General features: G+C 44.0%; 1 protein-coding gene and 1 pseudogene across 1 annotated transcript in view; both read left to right on the top strand.

Annotated features, from left to right (window-relative positions):
- The window catches only part of LOC131439429 (large ribosomal subunit protein uL13), a 69,983-nt gene that overhangs the window by 44,296 nt on the left and 12,222 nt on the right, over positions 1–13,465 (top strand). The gene's annotated exons all lie outside the window — the stretch shown is intronic.
- Positions 8,206–10,587, top strand: LOC131439428 (uncharacterized protein K02A2.6-like; annotated as a pseudogene).

Raw genomic sequence — 13,465 nt, 5'->3', positions numbered from 1 at the left:
GCTCACTGAACGATCTCATTAGCCTGTTTTGCACTGGCTAACAAGACCCTAAGCTTGTCCGGGAGTACTTTTTCAATTTTTGTACTGTAGAATATCGCGAGGTCAGGTCCTTTGATAGTCTAAGGAGGTTTAATTTTTTTCCATTGGCTTTGGTTCGGATGTAAACCGCAAATGGTCCAGCCGGAAGTGCAAGCCCATCGGGATAGCTTCTAATGCGCGATTTATTGCCAACAGAAGCATCCATCTGGTCATCAAGGGGAAGGTCAGGCAATTTTATATCGCCTGTCATGTCACGGACTTGTGTCCGTGCGGTCAGATTCGGGGTGCAAATGAAGTGGTATTAAATAACAGGGAAAATAAAGTTTTACTTAGCTTAAGCTCCAATACGGTGAACAGCTGCCAAGACGCGGTCCGAGGCAATCGGTAAATAATCCTTCCAGTAGAGTGCAAAAAACCTCTCAGGAAAAAGCACTTTTTTCAGTCTCTCACACACTGTCCAATAAAACGTTTCTCTTTTTATCACTATATATATATATTTATCACAACGAATGTGAGGTGATCGACAGGTGGAAGCAGTATTATGACGAGCATCTGAATGGCGAAGCACAAGATACAGAGAACGGTACAGGAATCATTCTAGGTGCACGCTCAGCCGACGACAGATTCCCAGCACATGATCTGTCCGAGATAAGTGAGGGGATCGGCAAGCTGAGGAACAACAAAGCTGCGGGCAATGACCAGTTGCCAGGCAAGCTGCTTAAACATGGAGAAGAGGCACTGGCTAGAGCGCTGCACTGGATCATTTCTAGGGTTGGGAGAAGGAGATTCTATCGCAGGAATGGATGGGTGGAGTGGTATGTCCCGTCTACAAAAAGGGCGATGAGCTCGACTGTTGCAATTACCGCGCAATCACATTGCTGAACGCCGCCTACGGATCACATATTCGCGAAGTGTTGTGAATACAACGTACCCACGCATCACCTATTCATTGACCTCAAAGCGGCATACGACACAATCGATCGAGAACAGCTATGGCAGATAATGCACGAATACGGTTTCCCGGATAAACTGACGCGATTGATCAAAGCAACAATGGATAGAGTGATGTGCTTCGTCCGAGTATCTGAGACGCTCTCGAGGCCCTTCGAATCTCGGAGAGGGCTACGCGCCCTGGAAGGTGTGATTCGAAGAGCGAGGATCGACACGAGTGGCACGATCTTCCGAAAGTCCGTACAATTTTTTGGCTTTGCTGACGATATTGATATTGTGACACGTAACCTTGAGAAGATGACGGAAATCTACATCGGACTGAAAGCTGAAGCTAGGCGTATCGGACTGGCCATATTTGCGTCGAAAACAAAATACATGAGAGGAAGAGGCTCTAGAGAAGAAACACTACGCCTCCCACCACGGATATTGATAGACGGTGACGATATCGAGGTGGTTGAAGAGTTCGTGTATTTGGGCTCACTGGTGACCGCCGATAATGACACCAGCAGAGAAATTCATAGATTTCATTCTATTTTGGCAGGGAATCGTGCGTACTTTGGACTCATAAAAACCCTCCCATCGAGAAAAGTACGCCACCGCACGAAATTGTTCTATGGCCACGAGACCTGGACTATGTTGACAGAGGACTAACGCGCCCTTAGTGAGAAAGATACTGAGGACCATCTATGGCGGAGCGCAGATGGAAGACGGAACGTGGAGACAGCGTATGAATCACGAATTGCAACAGCTGCTAGGGGAGCCACCTATCGTACGGACAGCTAAAATCGGACGTCTACGATGGGCAGTGAAAATCGGTAATCTTTTTTCCAATGATTTTATAGCTTCGTTCGGAATTCCGCAGGGTAGCCATCTCGGGCCTTTTATATTTTTACTGTACTTCAACGACGTTAACTTTACTCTAGAGGGCCCTCGTCTATCGTTTGCCGATGACGTTAAGATTTACTATTACATTCGAAGCCCAGAAGATGCTGGTTTCCTACGACAGTTGTTGTGCCTCGCCGAGTGGTGTAGAGTAAACCGTATGAAATTGAATCCTTATAAATGTTCGACCATTACGTTCTCGAAGAAGAAAGAGCCATTTCATTTTTATTACTTTCTGTAAGGATCTCCGATAGTCAGAACGACGTGTGTTAAAGACCTTGGCGTCTTTCTCGATGAGCAACTGACATTCAAGCAACACATCAGCTATATAGTTTCTAAAGCTTCTTACAACTTAGGATTTGTAATTTTTGCTAAACATGGAGTACTGTTATGTCGTTTCGAATCCTCACTACATATACGGAGCGCATAGAATCGAATCGATACAACGCAGATTCATTTGCCGCGCTCTATGGCGCTTACCGTGGAACAATCCTCACCAACCACTAAGCTGCGAAAGGCGCGGGTTACTAATCGGTTTCGATACACTACAAGTTCGTCGAGATGTTGCACGTTCTTTATTGATAGCAGATGTTTTGACCGATAAGATTGACTGCCCTGCTTTGCTCCGTGAAATTAATATCAGCGTCCGACCCCGTGCTCTTCGCAATATCAACGTCCGACCCCGTGCTCTTCGCATATCTTCGACTTTCTTTACGACGAACTAATTACGGTACAAACAATGCTATAATTAACTTCCAGGGATCATTCAATCATATTGTGTCTGTTGATTATACCAAACTAAATATCCTCAACGATCATCATCCTTCACATTTGGTGCGCTTGTGTATACTAAGGTGTACTAAAATGCAAGTAATTGGATTTGGAAACCTAGAAAAAATCATTGAAATTATGGGAAAAGTGAAATTTAATGTTCTCTTGGATCAAGTCTCATAACGTCGGAAACTCATTCGTACTTATACATATCAATTACGACTTAGATTCAATGGTGAACAACAATTTACAAATAAAGTTCATTTTCATTTGAAAGAATTAATGAACGATTTTGGATTGTCCGTTCGTACTCAAACAAGCTGTATTTAAGAACCAGTCGAAAATTCTAGTTAATTCATTTAACAGCCTAAATGATACCATGAAAGTAACTACACCATGACTTCGACGCCGATAAATTTTCAACAAGAAGCTAATACTGCTGTCAGACCTACCAGATCCTCCAAACCTCCCAGTCGTTTAGAAGACTACATTCGAACTAAAGGGGTAGATACTACCTACAGACAGGATATGCAAGTATACCATGATTCAAGAGATTTCCAAGCTGACGAGAAAAGAAAAATTGTTCATTCTGTTACATGCTCTCGTTAAAACTAGAAGCAATTATACGGATAAGTATTTTTCCATCATTTATTATATTTGATCGTGAGCGTCATAACGGAAAAATCACTTTGATTTGTCAAATATGCCTTAACCGATTTTTATAAACTTAGATTAAAATAGGTCTGTTAAATCGTCGGATGTTGGATCTTTGATCCAACTTTCGATTATAGTATTAGAGAATGATGAATGTTAAAAGTTCCAAACCTTCGTTGTGACGAATTTCACTGTCGGCATCTTATGATTTGTTCACTATGGCTAGTGCTTGTGATCGTTGTGCCAAAATTGTAAAATCGGAGGAAGATTTCGTTGAGTGTTGGGGTTTTTGCCATCATTTGGTACAAGTCACCAGTTGTCCCGGCCCTGTGAGTGGGAGCGTGGAAGGGGTCTTCCAAACCAACCAAGACGGCAAGATCAATCTAGTCAACCGCTGCACTTGTACTACCAGAACGTCGGAGGCATGCACATAAACGACTATTTGCTAGCTTGTTCGGATGATTGCTTTGACATCATCGCTCTCTCGGAGACGTGACTCAGCGATTGTACGCTATCCGTTCAAGGTTTTGGATCTAACTACGAAGTGTTCCGTACCCATCGCAGCCCCCTAAATAACTCAAAAACTATCGGAGGCGGGGTCTTATCGCGGTGCATCGTCGTTTGAAGGCGCAATTGATCGAAACCACATCTGGTTAATGCGTCGAGCAGGTATGGGTAATTTTGAAACTGGTCAATTTTTCCCTCTACCTTTGTGTGATATATCTCCCTACGAACCGATGCCGCAATCCACCGCTAATCGATGCACACATACAGTCGTTGCAAGAAATTTCTTCCACTCATGTACTACCCGTAGCTAAAGTCTTGGTTGTGGGAGATTTCAACTTTCCTAACATAAAATGGCAGACAGGTTCCGGTGGCTTCTTCTTTCCTGACCCGGCGCTCTTCACTTTCCACATTGGCATTACAAGCATGCTCGATGGCTATAACCTCAACAGTCGAATCCTGTCGTTAATGAAAATAACCGGATGTTGGATCTTTGTTTTTCAAGTAGGGAAGACGTTGCACCAAAGATTAGTGCTTCACCGTTCCCTCTGGTGAATTCTGTTCGCCATCATCCTCTATTGTGTTCGATTCGAATATATATATATATATATATATATATATATATATATATATATATATATATATATATATATATATATATATATATATCAGGCGCGTACACAGGGGGGGGGGGGGTTTAGGGGTTCAAACCCCCCCCCCCCCCCCGAAACAAAAAAATATATCCCATGGGAAACATTGTGATATAAATTGTACATGTGTTGATTTATCACCATGTTCTAAAACCCCCCCCGAAAATTTTCTCTGGCTACGCGCCTGATATATATATATATATATATATATATATATATATATATATATATATATATATATATATATATATATATATATATATATATATACACTGAAGTCTTTTTTTATGCAATTTAACGTACCGCATAAAGAAAACCACCATTACTCTGAAAATTCGCACAAAAATTACCGCATAACTCTGAAAATTCGCATAAAAGACCGCATAACTCTGAAACTTTGCATAAAAAAACCGCATAACTCTGAAACTTCGCATAAAAAACCGCATAACTCTGAAACTTCGCATAAAAAAACCGCGTAACTCTGAAAATTCGCATAAAAAAGTCGGATAAAAAACCGCATAAAAAAGACCTCAGTGTTTTGACGAAGACTCCATACGGACGGCTATTGCAGGAATGAAAGCCTCAACTTCTTCAGGCCCTGACGGAATATCGGCAGTAATTCTTAGAAAAAGCTCGCGTGGAGTAATCGCTCTCCTCTGAAAATTATTTCGAATGTCGCTCACTATAGAAGTATTCCCCAATTTTTGGAAAGCTTCCTTTATGTTCCCAGTCCACAAGAAAGGCGATAAAAAGGATATAAACAACTACCGCGGTATTACTTCCCTCAGCGCTATACCAATACTGTTCGAAAAGGTTATACTGACACCGATTTTCAATCACTGCAAGCAATATATTGTCGATACTCAACACGGTTTCATGCCTAACCGCTCAACAACCACAAACTTACTATTGTTTTTGTCTTATGTGATTGATACAATGTCTAACGGTTTACAAACGGACGTTATCTATACAGATCTTTCCTCCGCTTTTGATATAATCAACCACGACATCACGGTTGCTAAATTGGACAGACTTGGATTTAGTTCGAACATTCTTCGTTGGTTACAGTCATATCTTAGGAATCGTCGTTTAGCAGTTAAAATTGACGATCATACTTTCGGAGAGTTCCTCGCATCATCCGGAATACCACAATAAGTCATCTCGAACCGTTAATATTTTTACTGTACTTCAATGATGTCAATTTTGCTTTGGAAGGTTCTCGTTTATCGTTTGCTGATGATGTCAAGATTTATCACATCATCCGCAACTTAGAAGACGCAGCCTTTCTCCAGCAACAATTGTCAATCTTCGCAGATTGGGGTAAAGATAACCGTATGATTGTACATCCCGACATGTGCTTGGCCATTACGTTCACGAGAAATGAATGCCATTGCATGTCGAATACTTTCTGGATGCATCTTTGATTGTGTTGGAGACGTGACCATCCCTACAACCCAATAGTAATTGCATCCGGTCTATGTGTCAGAAGCAGAATGTAATATGTAGTAGAATAAGTAACACGCGTTTTTATCTCTAACTGTGCGTCTATTAATAAAGTCAGTTTTTAATGTTTGGGTCGTGTTATATTCATTATCGGTCACCTCCGAACACACCCACAACAGTGGCGACGGGGATTTAAGTTAAATTGGCGATCAGAAGCTAATCTTTATCACCCACGAGGAAACGAGCAGCATGGCGGAATCTAACCTCAATCCGGAGCATCAGCAACCGGGAACCGGCTTACCTGGCGGTCCACAGCACCCGGGAATGCAGCAAAACCATCTGCGTCATCCAGCTCCATTTTTCAACGGTCCACCATCATCGCAACAATCAGCAAATACGAGCTCATCTTCCACAGAAACCACCTACCAGCTCTTTCAGCAGCTTATGCAGCAGCAGCAGGTATTCATGCAGCAGCAGCAGCAACAGCTAATGCAGCAGCAGCAAGATTTCTTCCGGAGTGTCATATCATCGATCGATGTTCAGGTCCCTCCAAACCCTGAAATGATTCTCGACTCGCTGGCGAACAACATCAAAGAGTTTCGCTACGATCCGGACGGAAACATAGCCTTCGCTGCATGGTATGGCAGATACGACGATTTGTTCGAGCAGGATGCCGCACGGTTGGACGATGAAGCGAAAGTCCGCTTGCTCATGCGGAAACTAGGATCAGCAGAACACGAACGTTACGTGAGTTACATCTTGCCGAAATCGCCAAAAGAATACAAATTCAGCGATACAGTGGAAAAGCTGAAAACTCTTTTCGGCGCTGCTGAGTCTGTCATCAGTAAACGGTATCGGTGTCTACAGGTAACCAAACAACCGACCGATGATTATGTCACGTACGCTTGTCGAATCAACAAGACTTTTGTTGAATTCGAGCTGAGCAAGCTGTCCGAAGAGCAGTTTAAATGCTTAATGTTTGTTTGCGGACTAAAGTCAGAGGGAGACGGCGAAATACGAACGCGGCTGCTGGTGAAAATCGAAGAACGTGATGACGTCACACTAGAGCATCTTTCGGAAGATTGTCAGCGATTGTTGTGTCTGAAGCGGGACACGGCAATGATCGAGTCATCAGCATCAACGTCATCAGTGAATTTCATCAAGCGAAAACAGCAGTTTTCAAAACGTCAACATAAGCCACCAGTGGAGACAGCCGGACCAGACAAGAGCAAAAATATTCCCTCTACACCCTGCTGGTACTGCGGGGGAATGCACTTCGTTCGAGACTGCACTCATCGGAGCCACAGATGCAAGGACTGCGGCAACATCGGACATCGCGAGGGATATTGTTCCTCTGCCAAGCGAAATTTCAAGACCAGCCGAAACAGAAAGCACCCAGGATCGTTAAATACAAAAACCGTAAATCTCCGTATAAATACCGTCGATCAAGCGCCGTTTCGTTAAAATTGTACTGAACGGTGTGAAGGTGCGTCTACAGTTGGACACGGGGTCTGACGTTAGCATCGTATCGAAACGCTTGTGGGAGAAAATAGGTAAACCACCCACTGCACCAGTAAATGAGCTAGCCTCAACAGCGTCAGGCGACCGATTGCAGTTTTTGTTTAAGTTCAGCTGTCTAGTTTCTTTCAACGGTGAACAACATCACTGTCAGTTTTACGTGGTCGAAAACCCGCTTTATCTTTTCGGAATCGATTTGATGGAAGCATTCGGTCTCTTTTCATTGCCCATTAACATGTACTGCAACAACGTCAGTGTTCCTGCTATCACTTTGCAGTCACTCAAAGCGGCATACCCGAGTGTATTTAGAAACGAGTTAGGGTTGTGCACGAAAACAAAAGTGAAATTGGAACGGAAACCAGATGCAACTCCAGTTTTTAGTCCGAAACGTCCAGTGGCTTATGCAGTACACAGCACGGTTGACAACGAACTTGACCGACTGGAACGAGCAAAAATCATCACACCGGTAGACTTTTCGAACTGGGCAGCACCCATCGTCGTCAGAAAAACGAACGGGTCCATTCGCATTTGCGGAGATTACTCTACAGGGCTCAACAATGCACTGCAACCGCACCAGTAACCGTTACCGCTACCGGAGGAGATTTTCAACAAGTTGGCTAATTGTACTGTATTTAGCCGAATCGACCTGTCGGATGCGTTCCTGCAAGTAGAGGTTGACGAAAGTAGTTGTGATTTATTAACCATCAACACCCATCGTGGACTCTACCGGTACAATCGTCTGCCACCGGGAGTCAAAACAGCACCGGGAGCTTTCCAGCAACTTATCGATACAATGCTGGCAGGTCTTCCTCATACGTGTGGTTATTTGGATGACGTCGTCGTTGGTGGTGTCACTACTGAGACACACTGGGAAAACCTTCGCGCAGTGTTTCAAAGAATCAGCGAGTTTGGATTTACTATCCGAGTGGAAAAGTGCATCTTCGCTCAGCCTCAAATCAAATATGTAGGTCATCTACTTGACCGCAATGGCCTTCGCCCGGATCCAGCAAAAGTTCAAGCCATTAACGAAATGCCACCGCCCACTGATGTATCTGGTGTTCGGTCCTTCCTAGTAGCAATTAATTACTACGGAAAATTTGTTCCTCGTATGCGCTGTCTGCGGTATCCTCTTGATGAGCTGCTCAAAGCGGATGCGAAATTCAAGTGGACAGCAGAATGCCAGGCGGCATTCATCGAATTTAAGGAGTTGCTGAAATCTGACCTACTGTTGACACACTACAACCCTGCACTTGATATAGTGGTGTCGGCAGATGCGTCGTCTGTTGGTGTCGGTGCTACTTTGTCACACAAATTTCCGGACGGTACTCTCAAAGTTGTGTATCACGCTTCCAGAGCATTAACAGCGGCAGAGAAAAACTACAGTCAGCCCGATCGTGAAGGACTTGCGATAATTTTTGCGGTGACCAAGTTTCATAAAATGCTGTTTGGTCGTCGCTTTCATCTTCAGACAGATCACGAGCCGTTGCTGAGAATCTTCGGTTCAAGGAAATGGATTCCTGTTTACACATCGAACCGATTACAACGTTGGGCTCTCACGCTGTTGCTTTATGAGTTCACCATCGAGCACGTTCCGACAGCGAAATTCGGCAATGCTGACATACTTTCCCGTCTGATCAGCCAGCACGTCAGGCCTGAGGAAGATTATGTGATTGCTTCGGTCTCTCTGGAAAATGACTTAAGGTCAGTTACACAAGATGCATTAACCATTCTTCCTTTAAGTTTTAGGATCGTACAACAGTCTACACAGTCCGATCCTATTATCAAGGCAGTTTATCGTTACCTCCTTGATGGGTGGCCTAAGACCGTTACCGATGCAGAGCTCAAACGGTTTTATGCTCGACGTGAATCTCTTACCACGGTACAAGGCTGCATACTATTCAGCGATCGACCATCGCCCCATCGCAAGCGTAGTCTTCATCAACTTCATCGTGGCCACCCTGGAATTCAGCGAATGAAGGCGATGGCCAGGTCATATGTTTATTGGCCAACTCTCGACAGCGACATTGTTGATTTCGTCAAATCCTGCCGTCAATGTGCGATGGCTGCGAAAACACCGCCGAAGTCAGCGCCGTTGTCATGGCCTAAATCAACAAAACCGTGGCAGCGCGTTCACCTTGATTATGCTGGACCGATCGACGGGGAATACTACCTGGTTGTCGTAGACTCTTTCTCGAAATGGCCTGAAATTGTGCAGACGAGAATTATCACTACAGCCGCCACAGTGAAAATCCTCAGAGATCTGTTCGCTCGCTTGGGAATGCCAGAGACGCTGGTGAGTGATAATGGATCCTAATTCACCAGTGCAGAGTTTCAATCGTACTGTACGAACAACGGCATCGAGCATCTTACAACAGCACCGTTCCACCCTCAATCGAACGGTCAAGCCGAGCGATTCGTGGATACGTTTAAACGATCGATTAAAAAGATTAAGGAGGGGAGAGCGACAATGTGTGATGCTCTCAGTACATTTCTTCAGACTTATCGGAGTAAACCTTCTCCAGACGGCAAATCACCAGCAGAAGTTTTGTTCGGTCGTCCGATTCGTACTAGTTTGGACCTGCTCCGTCCACCACCCGATCGTGTACAATCGGAACAATCGAGTGAGATTCATCCCTTAAAGCGACAATTCATCGTTAAGGATACGGTGTATGCAAAAGTATTCGTCAAGAACCAATGGCACTGGGTTTCAGGAACAGTTTTGGGACGTGTAGGTCGTGCAATGTACAACGTTCAGCTCGAGAATGGTAAGCTTATTCGGTCCCACGTTAACCAGCTTCGAGATCGTGCTGATTCAGAGAGTCGCAGAGTACCAGCATTGACAGATAGAACGAAACTTCCTCTCAGCATTCTACTCGATGCTTGGAACCTTCCGGCCCGTTGCACACCAGATCCATTAGCACACTCAACACCAGTAGCTCCCATTCCAAGCTGCTCTAGTTCGAGACAGTCGTCAGTACCAAATACCTTGTTGAGAAGGCCCACATTGTCATCAGAGTCTTCGTTGTCAGCATCGTCTTCGTCATCATCGACAACGCCAAGTTCAACATCCGAATTTCAGTCTGCTAATGAAGCCGACTCAGCTGTACAGGTTCCTCGCCGCTCTTCGCGTGTACGAAGAGCTCCGCAATGGTTCGATCCCTATCAGCTGTATTAGAAGGGGAGATGTTGGAGACGTGACCATCCCTACAACCCAATAGTAATTGCTGGGCTCACTGGTGGCAGCCCGACTGTCACTCAGTTGATGCACCGACCAGCATCCGGTCTATGTGTCAGAAGCAGAATGTAATATGTAGTAGAATAAGTAACACGCGTTTTTATCTCTAACTGTGCGTCTATTAATAAAGTCAGTTTTTAATGTTTGGGTCGTGTTATATTCATTATCGGTCACCTCCGAACACACCCACAACAGATTGGAAGATCGATTAGCGTTAAGGATCTTGGCGTCTATCTCGATGAGGAACTTACATTCAAGCATCACATCAGTTACATTGTAGCTAAAGCTTCCCGTAGCCGAGGATTCTTAATGAGAATGACTAAGCATTTTACAGACGTACACTGTAGAATTGAGGCAACAGAGCGCAGATTTGTTCGCTTCGCTCTTTGCCGATTGCCGTGGACCGATCGTCAATTACCTAGTTATGAAAGTCGCGGGTCATTAATCGGTTTCGACACATTACAAGTGCGACGGGAATTATCACGCGCTTTGATAATAACAGATTTATTCAACGGTAGGATCGACTGTCCCGTTTTGCTCAACGAAGTTAATATTAATATGCGAGAGCTCTCCGCAACAGTGCTTTTCTTCGACTTCCTATACGACGTACCAACTATAGCGCAAACGGTTCTATTACGGTTTACAGAGATTGTCATTTCTACCATTTATTATTCACTGTGGATTTGGAGAAAAAAGTAACTACGCAATAGTCAGAACTGAGACGCAATTCGAATGAAACGTGTTTTGTGATTCTACGGGTTTTTTCATTAATTTCCGTTGTCCGTTTCCCGTGGTTCCGCGTTGGTAATTCCGAGTTAATCTTTACAGTCCGCTACATTAGTTGGTCCTTTTGCACAGGATAAAATAGTAAACCGCGATGGATAAGCTGGTATCCCGACGAAATGCATTGCTAATGCAGTTGAAATGGGAGCGCTCGGAAGCAGGTAAAATTCATGACCGGAATGCATCGATCGGTGAAATAGTTAATCGGCTTGACCAGTTGAAAGAGATTGCTGATAACTTTCTGAAAACGCAACGGGAAATAGAAGAAAATCAACTTGATGCAGAGGTGTCAGTGCACAATTATCGAGAGGAATTTACTGCTAACTATTATCACGCAAAACATTGTTTAGAGCATTATTCAACACAATTGAAGGAGGATAGTATGGACACAGTTTCCATAACTAGTGAAAACACGGTTGTCAATACCTACCAGGACCTGAAGGAAGCGATGAAAATGCTGCTAGAATCTCAGCGAACGATGATGCTAGCAAACCAGCTTGGAAGAAATGTCGATTCAGCAGGAGGAGAACAGATATCGAATCGTTCACCCCTGTCAGTAGTTAGACTTCCCCCGATGAATGTACCAACGTTTAGTGGCGAAAGAAAACATTGGAGGTCATCCAAAGACATCTATGAGACAACAATTCATAATCGAATGGATTCGGAAGATTCGATGAAAATGCAGTATTTGGTTTCATATTTGGCGATGCGAGGCGACTCAGTCTATTCCTGATTTCGGATGCCAACTACAGAGAAGCATGGGCAACGCTTACAAATTTTTACGACAAGGAAAAGTACACTGTGTTTGCTTTGGTGCGAGAGTTTGTGGATCAATCGGCGATAAATACTGCCAGTTCCAGCTATCTGCGAAGGTTATTCACGACATCTGATGACGTAGTCCGTCAACTAAATGCGCTTGGAGATGAATTCAACATTTGCGATCCGTGGCTGATCCACCAACTATTAGAAAAAATTGACAAGGAAACTCGTTCGTTGTGGGCGCAAAGAATTATTGACATGGTAAATCCAACGTTCCAGGAGTTTTCGAAATTCTTGGATGATCGATGTGATGCTTTGGAAAACGTATACATACTGTCTTTCCTAAGATGGGGGAAACGAGCTAACAAAAAAGCAGCCGCCGATGGAGAAAAAATTGCAGTCTTTGCATACTGCAAAAGCAGTAGAAAAGTGCGCGAAATGTTCTAGTGAGCATCCCATTTATCAGTGTTCTGAATTTAAAAATTTGTGCATTCAATCTAAACGTGATTTAGTGCAGAAAGCGAAGTTGTGTTATAATTGTTTGCGTTCGTCGCATACCGTGAAATATTGCTTGTCGAAATCTCTGTGCCATACAGCAGATTGTAAAAAACGGCATCATACCTACACTTCTGTGTCCGTTAGTAGATGGTTCGAGAGATCAACATACGGAGAAGAGTGAAACGAGTAATAATCCTCCAGAAGTTACTGAGCCTGTCATCAACGTGCATGTTACGCAAGTGCCAAAGGAACCGCAACAGTTCGTTCCAATACTTCCGACTGCTATTGCCCGTGAACAAAGGAGTGTCCGATTCTTACAGCATGCACGTGCGTTGCTCGATTCTGGTTCTGAAGCATCGTTAATTTCGGAATCATGCGCCAATAAACTCGGTTTATCGCGCAGCAGTGGCAAATTTTTGGTTTCTGGGTTAGGCCAGCAATAAGTTGAAACGATTCGAGGGCTTGTTCGACTTGCTTTAGCTAATCGATTCAGTGATACGATTCTTCTGCAAACGAAGGCCTTTGTGATGGGCAAACTAACCTCAACGTTGCCTACACAGAACTTCAATCAACCGGGTCACATCGACATGATTCTAGGCAAGGATGGCTTTTATCGTATCAAAGAACGTTCACTGGCAACTCTTCAACGATTGAATCAGTGCCATCAAAGAGAGTTAGAAATCATCGCAACAACAAAAACCCGGCATGGTTCATTTAACATAGAATCGACACCAATGCGAGAGCGAATTTCTCTCGATGACTTTTCTGAGAATCAAAG

Source organism: Malaya genurostris, chromosome 3, assembly GCF_030247185.1.
Source record: "Malaya genurostris strain Urasoe2022 chromosome 3, Malgen_1.1, whole genome shotgun sequence".
NCBI classification, from domain to species: domain Eukaryota; kingdom Metazoa; phylum Arthropoda; class Insecta; order Diptera; family Culicidae; genus Malaya; species Malaya genurostris.
Note: the sequence above shows the minus strand (reverse complement) of the source record. Positions and strands in the feature narration are given on the sequence as shown.